General features: G+C 34.4%; 1 long non-coding RNA gene across 1 annotated transcript in view; it reads left to right on the top strand.

The window, feature by feature from the left end:
• Window positions 1-13,647, top strand: part of LOC138146679 (uncharacterized) — a 37,717-nt gene extending 24,070 nt beyond the window's left edge. Inside the window, exon 5 of the long non-coding RNA XR_011164562.1 lies at window positions 5,091-13,647. This is a non-coding gene — a long non-coding RNA (uncharacterized lncRNA). The remainder of the gene's footprint in view (window positions 1-5,090) is intronic.
• The last annotated feature ends 95 nt before the right edge of the window (window positions 13,648-13,742 follow it).

The following is a 13,742-nucleotide window of genomic DNA, read 5'->3' as shown; positions in this document are numbered from 1 at the left end:
CTTTCATATGAGGTCTATCTCTCCCTTTCTTTTTCTCCCAATATATAACTCTCTCGCCTCTTAATTTTACTTTCTAGATATCATCCTTTCCTATTCAACTCATCCTCGTCCTTATGTCTATGTATACATGTACACATACATACACACATTCACACATGTATTTATACATAAATATACCCTCCTATATATGTATAGATGAATGTATACATATATGCATAAAAGTCTCATGAATTACACTTATCATTTTTCCATGAAGGAATATAAATATTTCAAATTTAATGAGTTCCTTATGATTTCTTTTTCCTGATTAGCCTCTCTTGCTTCTCTTCTTCTTTTTTTCCATTTTCAAATGCTTTATTAACTTCTGATTTACATCATTCATTTTTGCCAGATTTTGAGTTGCAAATTTTCTCCCCATTTTCCCCCTACTCACTGCCCCAAAATAGAAGTCCCACAGGATATCCCATCCTCCAATCTGCACTCTTGCATATTTTCTCTCATACCCCTTTCGACTTTTCTAGTAGGGCATCATGGATCTCTATGCCCCAGTGCCTGTATATATTATTTCCTGATTACATGTAAAATAGTACTAATAATAGCATATATATATGTGTGTGTGTGTGTGTGTATACATATATGATTTTCAAACTTTGAATTCCAGATTCATTCCCTACCTCCCTTGTCACCCACCCTTACTGGGAAGATAAGCAGTTCAGTATAGGTTGTCCATATGTAGCTAATGGAAAATGATAACATAGTAGATATATTTTAAAAGACTGACTATATTTCGCTTCCTCCTATCCCACCTCCCACATGTTCTATTCTCTACTTTGATCTGATCCCTTTTCAAATGTAGGTGCTTCCAAATTCCCTCCCCCTCCAGCCAGCCCTCCCTTTCATCATTCACCCTCTCATCCCCTTCCCCCCCAACTCTCCTGTAGGGTTGGATATCCTATTTAGTGTGTATTCCATTCCCTTCCCAAGCCAAATTCAGTGAGAATAAGATTGACTCATTTCCCTTTGCCTTCCTATTATTCCCCTCCATTGTAACCATTTTCCCTTGCCTCTTCTGTATGAGATAGTTTACCCAATTCTGTCTCTCCCCATCTCCTCTCATTATATTCCTCCCTCACCTCTTAATTTCACTTTTTAAGTATCATCCCTTCCTATTGAGTTGGTCCTGTGCACTCTATCTATGTATACCTGTAAACATATATACACACATTCACATATGTATTCATATGCCCACATACCCTCATATATAGACATATGTATATATATATATATATATATAATCTATTCCATTCAACTTTTTTCATACTGAGAAAATTTTCATCACTTTCAATTATTGTTTTTTCCATGTAGGAATGTTAATAGTTCAACTTTGATAAGTTCCTTATGATTTCTTTTCCCTGTTTACCTTCTCATGTTTCTCTTGCTTCTTGTATGTGAATGCCATATTTTCCATTCAACTCTGTTTTTTTTTTTATCAAGAATGCTTAAAAGTCTTCTATTCCACTGAATGACCATATTTTCACCTCAAACATGATACTCAGTTTTGCTGGGTAGGAGATTCTTGGTTTTAATCCCAGCTCCTTTGACCTCCAGGATATCATATTCCAAGCCCTTCAATCCCTCAATGTAGAAGCCACCAGATCCTGGGTTATCCTGATTGTGTTTCCACAATATTCAAATTGTTTCCTCTGGCTCCTTGCACTATTCTCTCCTTAATCTGGGAATTCTGGAACTTGGCTATAATAGTCATAGAAGTTTTCTTTTTGGGATCTTTTTCAGGAGGTGATGCGTGGATTCTTTCAACCTCTATTTTGCTCTCTGGTTCTAAAACTTCAGGGCAGTATTCTTTGAAAAATTCCTGGAGAGTGATTTCTAGGTTCTTACTTTGATCATGGCTTTCAGGTAGTCCAATTATTTTTAAATTATCTCTCCTGGATCTATTTTCCAGGTCAGTGGTTTTTCCCATGAGATATTTCATATTGCCTTATATTCTTTCATTTGTTTGGATCTGTTTAACAGCATCTCGATTTCTCATAAAGTAATTAGCTTCCGTTTGCTCCAATCTAATTCTGAAGCAATGAGTCTCCTCATTGAGCTTTTGAGATCCTTTTTCCATCTGTCAAATTCGTTTTTTTTTAAGTCATTCTCCTCATTGCCTTTTTGGGCCTCTTTTTCCATTTCAGTTAGTCTATTATAAAATGTGTTTAGTTTCCTCAGTCAGGCTGTTGACTCTCATTTCATAATTTTCTTGCATCATTCTCATTTCTCTTCCCAATTTTTCCTCCACTTCTCTTACTTGACTTTTGAGCTCTTTGAAAAGGTAGAACACTGCTTCCAGAGTGGAGAGAGCTATGCCCCAATCACTCGATTTTTCACAGATGTTGTCAGAATTATGAGAAAGATGCACTCTTTACAGACATCCCAAGCTCTGGCACACTGGCCACATACCCAGGACTACTATGCAAGACTGCAATCCAGATCCAAGCAGGTCAAAGCAAGAGTGATTACCCTCTGAATGATCACTTGGTCCCCCTATTATCTTCAGGACAGGAGCTCTAGAGGAGGCCATGTGGCAGCAGCTGGGGCCACTGAGAGTTCAACACTTCTCTCCCTGAGCGCAAGAGCCACACACCACACTCTTCCATCACCTAGTTATAACGAAGTTCCCTGCTGACTTTTTACTTTGTCCTTGGTGTTTATGGTGTAAGAAGTCTGGAGACTACCACAGCTGCTGGTCATTCACTCTTCTGAAATTTGCTCTGGCCAGTCTGTGCTGCTAGTTGGGGCCACCCCGGATTTCTGACAGCATGGCTCATGCAGAATTGTGCTTGGCTCCCAGCTCGTTGCAATAGACCCTTCCTTTTGGCCTGCCAGGTTGTCTTCAGTGGTAAATGTGTTTCTCTCTGTCATTTTGTGAGTTTTGTAGCTCTAAAATTTATATAGAATCATATTATACAGGTATTAGAAGTGGTTGGTATGGGAGTTCACACCAAGTTGCTCCCTCTACTCTGCCATCTTTTCCACTAATTATAAAATTATCTTTCCTTCATCTCTTTTCCTCCTCAGTATTTGTTTTTCCTCTATGGGATATTTCAAATTTTCTTTTATTGTTTTATTTTTTACTTTGTTTTGTTGTTCTTTGATATCTCAAGAAATTATTAGTTTTCAGTTGCCCAATTTTAATTTTTGAGGAATTATTTTCTTCTGAAAGCTGATTTACCTCTTTTACCATTTAGCCAAATTGGGTGTTTAAGGATTCCTTTTCTTCAGTGAATTTTGCATGTCTTTTTATGTTTGTTCAATTCTGTTTTTAAGGCATTATTTTCTTTATCATTTTTGTGCTTTTTTAAACAAGCCATTAATTGTCTTTTCATAATTTTATTCCTTTGCTTTCATTTCATTCAAAATTTTCCCTCTACTATTCTCATTTGATTTTGAAAATTATTTTAATTCTTCCAATTCATAACATTTGCTTTAAAAGCTTTGATTTCCAAAGTTTTTCTCTTCCTCCCTCCCTAGTACTCTAGTTCAGAAGGCAAGCAATTCAATATTTGTTATACATGCTGACTCCTACAAAATATATCCATAATAGTCACAGTGTGAAAAAAAAACAGACCAAAAATCAAGAAAAATAAGAAAGTTTTAAAAAAATATGCTTCCGTGTGTATTCAGACACAATCAGTTCTTTCTTTGGGGATGGATAGCATATTTCATCATATGTCCCTTAGAGTTGTCTTAGATCATTGTATTGCTGAGAATAGCTAAGTCATTTACAGCTGGTCATCTTATAATATTTTTATTACTTTGTACACTGTACATTTACATCAGTCTATGGAAGTCTTTCCAAGGCTTTTTCTGAGAGCATCCTGCTCATCAATTCTCATAGTACAGTAGTATTCCATCATATTCACATACCATAACTTATTCCACCATTCCCCAATTGATGAACATCCACTCAATTTCCAATTCTTCACCTCCAAAACGAGTTGCTATAAATCTTTTTGTACCTGTAGGTCTTTTCCTTTTTGTTTTTCATCTATTTTGGGATACAGACATAATAAGGGTTTTGCTAGGTCAAAAGGTATCCTGTATACCTTTGAGAATAGTTCCATGTTGTTCTACAGAATGGTTGAATCAGTTCACAACCCCACCAAGGGTGCATTAATGTCTCGTTTTTCCCACATCCCCTCCAATGTTTGTCATTTACCTGTTCTCTCCTCTTAGTCAATCTAATAGGTATGAGGTAGTGCCTCAGAATTGTTTTAATTTGTATTTCTCAAATCAATAGTAAGTTATAGTATCTTTACATATGGCTATAGATAATTTTGATTACTTCATCTGAAAACTGATCAAAACTCTTTATCATTTATCAGTTGGTGAATTACTCTTATTTTTACAAATTTGACTCAGTTTTCAATATGTTTGAGAAGTGAGGTCTTTACAGGAGAAGCTTGCTTTAAACTTTTTTTCACATTTACCATTACCAACCGTATTTCCTTCCATAATACCCTACCCCATTTATTCTATTATCTCTCACCCTGTTCTTCCTCAAAAAATGTTTGGCTTCTGAATACCCCCTCCTCCCATTTGCACTCCCTTATATCACCCCTCCCCCCCTTCTCTTACCCCCTTCTCATCCAACTCTCCTGTAAGGTAAGATAGATTTCTATACCCATTTGAGTTTATGTTATTCTCCCTTTCCACAAGTTATGATGAGTATGATTCACTCACTTACCTCCCCTCTCTTTCCCTCCACTATAAAAGCTTTTCCTTGCCTCTTTTATGTGAGATAATTTACCCCATTCTATCTCTCCCTTTTCCCCAATATATTTTTTCACTCTTTAATTTTGTTTTTTAGACTTCATTCATTTTCAACTCACACCTATGCCCTCTCTCTATGTATCTTCCTTCTAACTACCCTAAAAATGAGAAAGGTCTTAAAATTTTCAAATATTTTCCAATGTAGGAATGTAAACAGTTTAAACATTTTAATTCCCTTATCATTTCCCTTTTTGTTCACCCTTTTATGCTTCTTTTGTGTCTTGTATTTAAAAGTAATTTTTTTTTTTTCTCAGCTCTGGTCTTTTCTTCAAGGATGCATGAAAGGTATTTATCTCTTTGAACCTCCATTTCCTCCCTGAAGAATTATACTCACTTATGCCAGGTAGGTGATTCTTGGTTGTAATCCTAGCTCCTTTGACCTCTGGAATATAGTCCAAACCATTATTCCTTTAATGTAGAAGCTGATAAACCTTGTGTTATCCTGACTATGGCTCCTTGGTATTAGAATTGTTTATTTCCTGGATACTTGTATTTTCTCCTCGACATGGGAACTCTAGAATTTGGTTGTAATATTCCTGATGGTTCTCATTTTGGAATCACGTTTAAGAGGAGCTAATTGGTGGATTTTTTCCCCATTTCTATTTTATCCTCTCCTTCTACAATATCAGATCAGTTTTCCTTGATAATTTCTTGAAAGATGATGTCTATGCTCTTTTTGTTCTTTAAATGATTCCTTTCAAGTGGTCCAATAACTTTTAAATTGTCTTTCCTGGATCTATTTATCTGGTCAATTGTTTTTCTAACAAGATACTTCACATTATCTTCTATTTTTTTTTTCTTCCTTTTGGTTTTGTTTTATTTTTCTTGATTTCTTAAAAAGTCATTAGTATCCTTTTACTCTATTGTAATTGTTAAGGGTTTGTTTCTTCATTGAGATTCTGTATCTCCTTTGCCATTTGCCCATAATCTGCTTTTTAAGGCATTCTTCTATTCATTGGCTTTTTGGACAGCTTTTAACCTTTGACCCAGTCTGTTTTAAGGTATTATTTTCTTCAATAATTTTTGTGTCTCTTTTACCAAGTTGTTGACTTGCTTTTCATGATTTTCTTACATTACTCTCATTTATGTTCACAATATTTCATCTACCTTTCTTACTTGATTTTCAAAATCCCTTTTGAGTTCTTCCATGGCTTGAAACCAATTCCTATTTTTCTTGGAGGCTTTGGATGTAGGAACTTTGAATTTGTTATTTTCTGAGTGTGTGTTTTGATCTTCCTTATCACCATAGTAGCTTTTTGTAGTCAGAATTTTTTCTGATGTTTGCTCATTTTCAATCTTATTACTTGACTTTTAACTTTTTGGTAAAGTGGGGCTCTGCTTGCAGGGTTCACTGCCCCATGCTTTAGGGGTTTTGTGTAGCTGTTTTCAGAGATACTTCTAGGGATATATAAGTTTTCAGTCCTTCCAAAATGGTATGATCTGAGGAGAGGTATTTTCTCCTCTCCTGGTCTGTGTTCTGGTCTATGAAAAACCACAAGCATTCTTTTCTGCCCTTGAACTGTAAGAAGAGCCTCCCCTCCATCGTGTCTACAAAGCACTTGTGTCTAGTATTCTTCATCATCCTAGGACTGCCTCCCAAGACTGTGACCTGGAATCCGAGTATGGGCCAAGCAGCAGAATCCGACCTCATTACTAGCAAAAAGTACCCCTGTAATCTCCCTCTGACTAGTTTTTGATCTCTTTATGGTGTGTAGGCTGACAGCTCCAGCAGCAGGTGTTGATTTAGTTACTCCCAAAGTCTGCTCCAGTTTTCCTGGTGCTGGGGCTGTGCCGGACTGTGCTCTACTCTCACCCAGGTGCAACAGACCTCTCCTAACATTCTGAATTGTCTTTGGTGTCTGTAGCTTTGAGAGGTCTGTAAACTGCCAATGTTGTCAATGATTCAGTGTCCTCAAGGCCTGCTCCTAGTTTGCTGGGGCCCAGTTTGCACTGGTGTGACGTTCTCTGGACTGTGCTCCTCTCTCCTTCTTGTGCAACAGACATTTCTTGCTGATCTTCCAAGTTGTCTTAGCCTGGAAATTTGTTTCACTACATCTTTTTTGTGAGTTCTGATGCTCAAGAATTTGTGTAGAGCCATTTTTAAAGGTATTTGGAGGGGTTTTGGGGAGAGTTCTGGCAAGGCCCTGCCTTTACTTTGCGATCTTGGCTCCACTTGTCTTCCAGGAATTCTTGTGTCCAATTCATATTTTTCTTCACAATTTTGCTCATAGATATTTTGATTTCATTGTTTTTTCTGAGTTTATGTCCTGAGTTTTCCTGCCACTATAGTACCTTTTAATTTTCAGGTGCTTCTTTGGTTGCATACCAATTTTTTATCCTATTTCTTGATTTAGAACTTTATGTTAATGTTGGTCTCTTTCCAATGTGAGAAAGAGAGGAACACTCTTTAAGCTTTATGTTGTTGTTGTTTTTTTTTTTTTCACAGTGTTTTTTTAGAGCTAGTTATGTGGTATTGAAAGGTATCAGTGCTCCTAAAGTGCTATGATGTGGGTAGAGGTATAGTCCCTGCTCCCTTGGTCTGCACTCTGGTTCTTTTCCAGGGAGGTCCCTTGATTCCTTGGGGTTGTAATTAATATGTTCTTCATAGTTCCTGATCCCTTGGAACTAGAAGTGATACTTACCATTCAGAGTTTTCACTCCCTCTTGACTGAAAATGCTACCCCATGAATCCAGAAGTGGGTATAGATAAAAGGAATGTGTCCTGGAGTAGCACCAGGAAGTCCTATAATCTCTTCTTCACCAGTTTCCAGGTTTTCTTACCATCTGTAGTTTGCAAGTTCCCAGGGCTGCTGCTACTTCTGTCTACACCACCTCATCCCACAACTAGTATTTCATCCATGTTATGGGCCAGCCTCTACCCCTGTGGAACAGATCTCTTTTCCTCAACTCCTAAATTGTCTTGGTTTGTAAGAATGTCTAATTATGGCATTTTCTTAGTTCTGCCTCTCCAGGATTCATTTTGAGATGTTATTTTAAAATTGTTTGGAGGGGAATGTTGAGAGGGCTTAGCTGAACCCTTTCTCTACTCTGCCATCTTGGCTCTAGTGCTGAAGAATTTCAATTTACTTCTAAACTCAGTGGAAGTTAGAAGTTAAAAATGCTTGCTACTGTTTACTTTTAATCTCTACTTTCAGTCAGCATTTTAAAAATTTCTATTCAAAATCTAATCTATTACTTTTTCATGTGACTTGCCATCTGAATAACCCATGGATAGTTCTAAAAATGAAATCCACTAATAGAACATGAATATTTGCCAATATTAAGGGCATTCAAAATGCCTCTGGGTTTTTAAATGAGGAATGCTCAAGAAAAGTTGCCATATCCTTGGAATGATTACAACAATACACAAAGTGAAATATTTGTAGGAAATAATAGACATTTCTCTTGTAATATAATATATAAAGCTGTGGAAGGAAAGGCTTATTAAATTCTTTTTGCCCCCAAGGCAACACAATACCTGATACAAAATAAATTCTTATTGAATTTAATTGGATTTTAATGTATAATTTCCAATGTATTTATTATAACTTGTATGTCATAAGTGTGTTGTATATATACACACATATGTGTGTATCTGTCTCTATGTGTATATGCCTTAGAGTATTGGAGCATGTTACATGACAGTAAAACATGGAATCCTATAGTTAGAATTATTATTGAAATTTCTCTAAAAGACAATGTAGGAAGGCATGGTAGCCATAAGAGAAGTGATGAAGAAAATATTGTCAAATAAATATGTAACCTGAAAAAGAAGCAAGTTGATCATGCAGTGAGAGTAAGCAATCCCTGATAGACAGACCCATGTGCTCTATTGGTAGTCTGGTAATGAAAGGACATCTACAGGGAGATTCCTAATGTTGTGTTTGATTTACATGAGAACATGGAAAGAGTCAAATAGGATGATAAGGTATGAATAGTTTGTGATTATTCTGATTGGTGGAAATATTCAGATAAATGAAATTACAGATTTATCATAGCATTAGAGTATAGCGTGAGTATAAATGATCATCAGAATTGACATGTGTATGATACTTTAAAATTTACAAAGTGCTTTGCAAAATATATTTTAATTTGACCTTTGCAACAGTCCTTTTGGGTAAGATGAAAGTAATAAATATTTGTATTCTTACCAATGCTATGACTGTGATTAAAGTCATTTAGTTCCTCTGGTTTTCAATTTCCTTATTTATAAAATGATGGTGCTAGATGAAATGACTTCTTAGATGCATTCTAGCTAATAGTCTGATTTTATGATATCCAGGTGGAAAGATTCTAAGGGCAAAAACCATGCAAGAAAACCATATCTATATTTGAACTCTGAATTTCTTTGACATTATGCCCATGCAAATATCACCTATAATTTTTCTGTATGTATCATGTCATATCAATCAAGAAAACACACATATATACACATGTATGTATACTACTGAATATATGTAATCTATAAGCTATAATTATTTTAACATGTCAGGGTATTTTAATTTATAATTACCTTAATGATATAATTTTTCCCAAGAAAGTATAAAGTGGCAATTTTTCATTATTATCCCATATTGTCATTCCACTCAGTTCTCTAAAGACATACTACTTGGAAGCATAATCAGGAGATCCTACCAGTCTAGAAAAGGTTCTAGGTTTCTATGATATTTGCTCTGCCCAGATAAACACAGTAAAGTACAAAAACAAAAATGTTGATTTTGTGATTATCCTATTGTCCGCTGCAATTCATGTAATACGTTTATTGAGGTATGGGATAGAAATCCAGGACAATGGAAATAATACTCTCACTGAAAAAGATGTTCCTCTGAAGTGTGGAATATTATGCTAGTGTTACCATTGTTAAAACAAAAGGTACTGGATACATAAGTCATGAGACTAATTTTAAGAATCTGGTTGTGGGAGGAAAGTGAAGGAAGAAAAGAAAATAAGCATTAAGTGCCTATTATGTCTCAGGCACAGTGCCAAGCATTTAACAAATATTATCTCATTTCCTAGGTGATAAAGTCTGAGATAAGATGGTGGCAATAGGAATTACAAGGGAGGAACAGTTGAGAAATATTAGTAGAAAGTACTTAGATCTTAAGAACTGATTGGATACAAGGAAAAGGAGTGAAAAGTGTATTCATAACTATCATATTTCTCCTTTAACATAATTACATTATCAAAGTCATAGCAATCTTAGACTATTAAAAGGCATTTGACAGAATAGATATACATATAGTCTAACCTTCTTTTAAGAATCAATACACTGTGCATCATTAACAAATAGAAATGCAGCTTGTTTGAAGTGTTTCATTGAGATGGAAGTCACTAACCACAAAGGCATTCCACGTCCCACTATAATTTCGAGGGACAATGGTCAGGTCCCTTCACCCCTCGAACTGAAACAAAATTTTTTACACTGAAACTTCATTCATTACTCCTGCTTCTACTCTACTAGGATTAAATAAAACAAGCCCAATAGTTCTTTCATTTGTGAATCTTTCAAATTCTTAAAGAGAGTTGTCATATCCCTCTCCTAAATCCTCACTTTTCAAATAAATATGGCTATCATTTCAGCCCCCTCACTATCCTGATTGCCATTCTTTTTACATACTAAAGCTTATCAATATTATTCAAAAATACAATCTAAATTAATTTCATTATATCACCTACTACCAAATTCAATAGATTGCCATTTGGCTTCTAGATGAGAAAACTAAGATTGACTATTTTGTGCCTAATTGGAGCTGCCAAATAGCAACAATGTTACAATAATACAAATACTAAGATAGCTGCCATTTCAAGGAAACTGGGGCAAAACATACAGGTAATTTGACTTTCTTAATACTAAGAAGTTGCTTCTTAAAATGGAAAAGTTCCCATTGGAATTTAAAGCTGTTCTCATTCCTAATGTTTTGGAGCCTACTTACCTATTTTGAGTCCACTTACCCCCTTGGTTGTGTTTTCTGCTCCTAAACAGTTGGTCTAGATTTTCTCAGGAGAAAGGAAATAAAGTGAAGGCTGTTCTATTTTGCACTTGTAGAACAGCTAATTAAAGTATTCTCGCTTCACCTTTATTTTTCCAATACTGTGAGATTGCATGAGAAAAGGCTCATAATTTTTGAGATGATTATGTAGATTATTCTTATTCCCTGAGGGCAAATTCAATTGGCTAGGATATTGCTGAAATGGAAATATATATACATACACACACACACACACCTACAGTAAAAAAAAAAAAGTAGATGAACTACTGCAACTTTGCTAAGACAAAAAAAAAAAGAATCCAAAGAATTTTGAGTCAATAGTCATTTCAAAAACTCTGAGAAAACAGCAGTACAGAAGTCAAGGCTGACCTCACTATTCTGGCATTGCTGTCTTTTCAATGGCAATTTAACAGTTCAGTCCAAAAAAGTAAGCAAAAAATAGGTCTATCTAATTATATAACACTAAACTGTATTAGCAAGTAGATAACAGAATTATAAAAAGTATAAATATAAATTAAATTATTATTTAATTGCCAATTATTATAATTAGTTTAAATGAAACAAAAATGTAGTTGAACATTTCATATTCCTTAACAAGTTTAATCAGGAAAAAATAAAATCTTTGAATATCCTTTGGGGATTTCATATGTTTTCTCTAATGTTTGGCTTCTCTTTCCACCTCCTCTCATTCAAAGTGATTTCTTCCTCCTCTGTTTTTTTAGAACATTTTATTTGTAGTACTACTCTGTACATATTCATATTCTCCCAAGTAACATTGTAATATCTAGTGAATGTTCCATATCTCCCCCCTCCTCTAGGAATGTGTAAGCTTTGTGAGGACAGAGATTTATTCATATTTATATGCCCAGAGAATAACACAATCTCTTGTAGCAAGGTACACTTGATAACAGTATTTTTGCAAGGTAGTGTTGATTTATTTTATCTCTATCTACTACACCCCCCTTGCTTTCTTTCTCCATTGCTCTCTTGAATGTAAAAATTCAATATATAAATGCAATATGTTGGTGAAATTTTGAGTGTTCTACACAGATTTTAATGTAGTCAGGAAGGAATATAAACAAAATTATTGTATTTTTATCATGAGAGTTGTTTTATTTTCTAATGGTAAAATTATTGAATAACTTCAATAGAGCTCAAAGTTATATCAATAATAATGCTTATCTGGAAAGGCAAAATAAATGGAAAAGTCTTCATTGTGTTGAATTATACAGGATGTACAGTATCTATTGTACAGATATATCTAGTATATGGAAAGAGAGCTAGACTTGAAAGACCTAAGCTCAAATTTAGTCCCTAATTTACCATAAGACACATTCATTGAACGAATAATTTCACCTCTTCTGGCCTTGCTTTCCTCAACCATAAAGTGACTTGGACCAAATGACTTTGAAGTTCCCTTACATCAATAAACCTTTGCTCCAATAATTTGAAAAACTAAAAAAAAAAAAAAACGACTTCATTTTGAATCTCTTGGTAAAATAAATGTATGTCAAAAATTGATATAGTAAAGAAGCAAAGTTAGTGTTAATATAATAAATAATGATTCATATTTGGTTTTGTATATTATATCAGTAGTATTTAGTGAAAACTCTAGCAAATGTAAATGGGAGGTGAGCCACTCCAAATGAAACCAGTAAAGGACAGCCCGGTATTTCATGAAAAGAGTCAATATCATATAACATACAAAATTAAATAGAAAAAAATGTAGAGTAATGGTGAGAAAGTAGCATTCATTTGATTTAAGCCTGGGAAGATTTGCCACTAGAGATAAATATTTAAAAAATGAATTAGAAATTGAAGTGATAGTTTAATCATTCTGAGGTATGTGTTGTGACTAATTGATACAGTACATAGAGGACAATACCTGGAATTAGAGTTCAAATATACCCCAGACACTTACTACCTGTGTAACCCTGGGTAAATCACTTGACTCTTTTTTTCTTACTTCCTGATCTATAAAATTAGCTGGAGAAGGAAATGAAAAAAATTCCAGTGTCTTGCCAAGAAAACTACAAATGGTATCACTAAAAGTCAGACAGAAATGGAAAAATTAAACAACAACAAAATGAAAATAAAAATAAGATTCATGGGATTGTTATAAGGATAAAATAAGATAAAATTTGCAAGGTTCTTTGCAAACCTTAAAGAACTATATAAGTGATGATAATGTATATTATATATATATATACTATATATATAAATAATTACAATTATTGTTATTTAAAATGGTGGGTACATTTCCTTAATTTTCTTTATTTTGATGACATTAATTTAAAACAGTAAAAAAGGACTTTTAAAAATGCATTCTATGATAATTATTACTGTCCTTTCAGATTCTGAAGATAGCACTATTTAAAGAAACCACAATATATTGCTGTTTCAATTTACTTCTAAAAGAGAAGTAATTTATGGAGGAAGTGATAGTTACATATTCACTTTACACTATCATCTAAGAACATAAATTTAAGGATAAGAATATTATAGTAAAAATTCATTAGATTTGGGAGCAGGAAAACGTTATGTCAAATCCCACCCTTGGCATTCTGAGTCTTAGTTTATCTATAGAGCGGGATGATTCATACTTACATTGGAGTATTGTTGTGTGTACCAAAGGACATGTGTGTGTGTGGGGGGGTTGTGGGTGTGAAAATCTTTAAGTATTCTGTTAAATAGCTTTTAAGAAGTTCTTGAACTCCTTTTTAAGTAAAAATTTTGTCAGTCTAGTTCAGCTTCTTGGGTATTTTTAACTAAGCAATGGATGCCTAAGGGTAACTAGTAAATAAAAAGAAAGAAAGAAAGAAAGAAAGAAAGAAAGAAAGAAAGAAAGAAAGAAAGAAAGAAAGAAAGAAAGGAAGGAAGGAAGGAAGGAAGGAAGGAAGGAAGGAAGGAAGGAAG

Source organism: Petaurus breviceps, unplaced genomic scaffold, assembly GCF_028583685.1.
Source record: "Petaurus breviceps papuanus isolate PSGF00001 unplaced genomic scaffold, PetGlider_PUasm1.0 140, whole genome shotgun sequence".
In the NCBI taxonomy this organism is placed as follows: domain Eukaryota; kingdom Metazoa; phylum Chordata; class Mammalia; order Diprotodontia; family Petauridae; genus Petaurus; species Petaurus breviceps.
The sequence above is the reverse complement of the archived record's forward strand: the minus strand, read 5'-3'. Positions and strand labels throughout refer to the sequence as shown.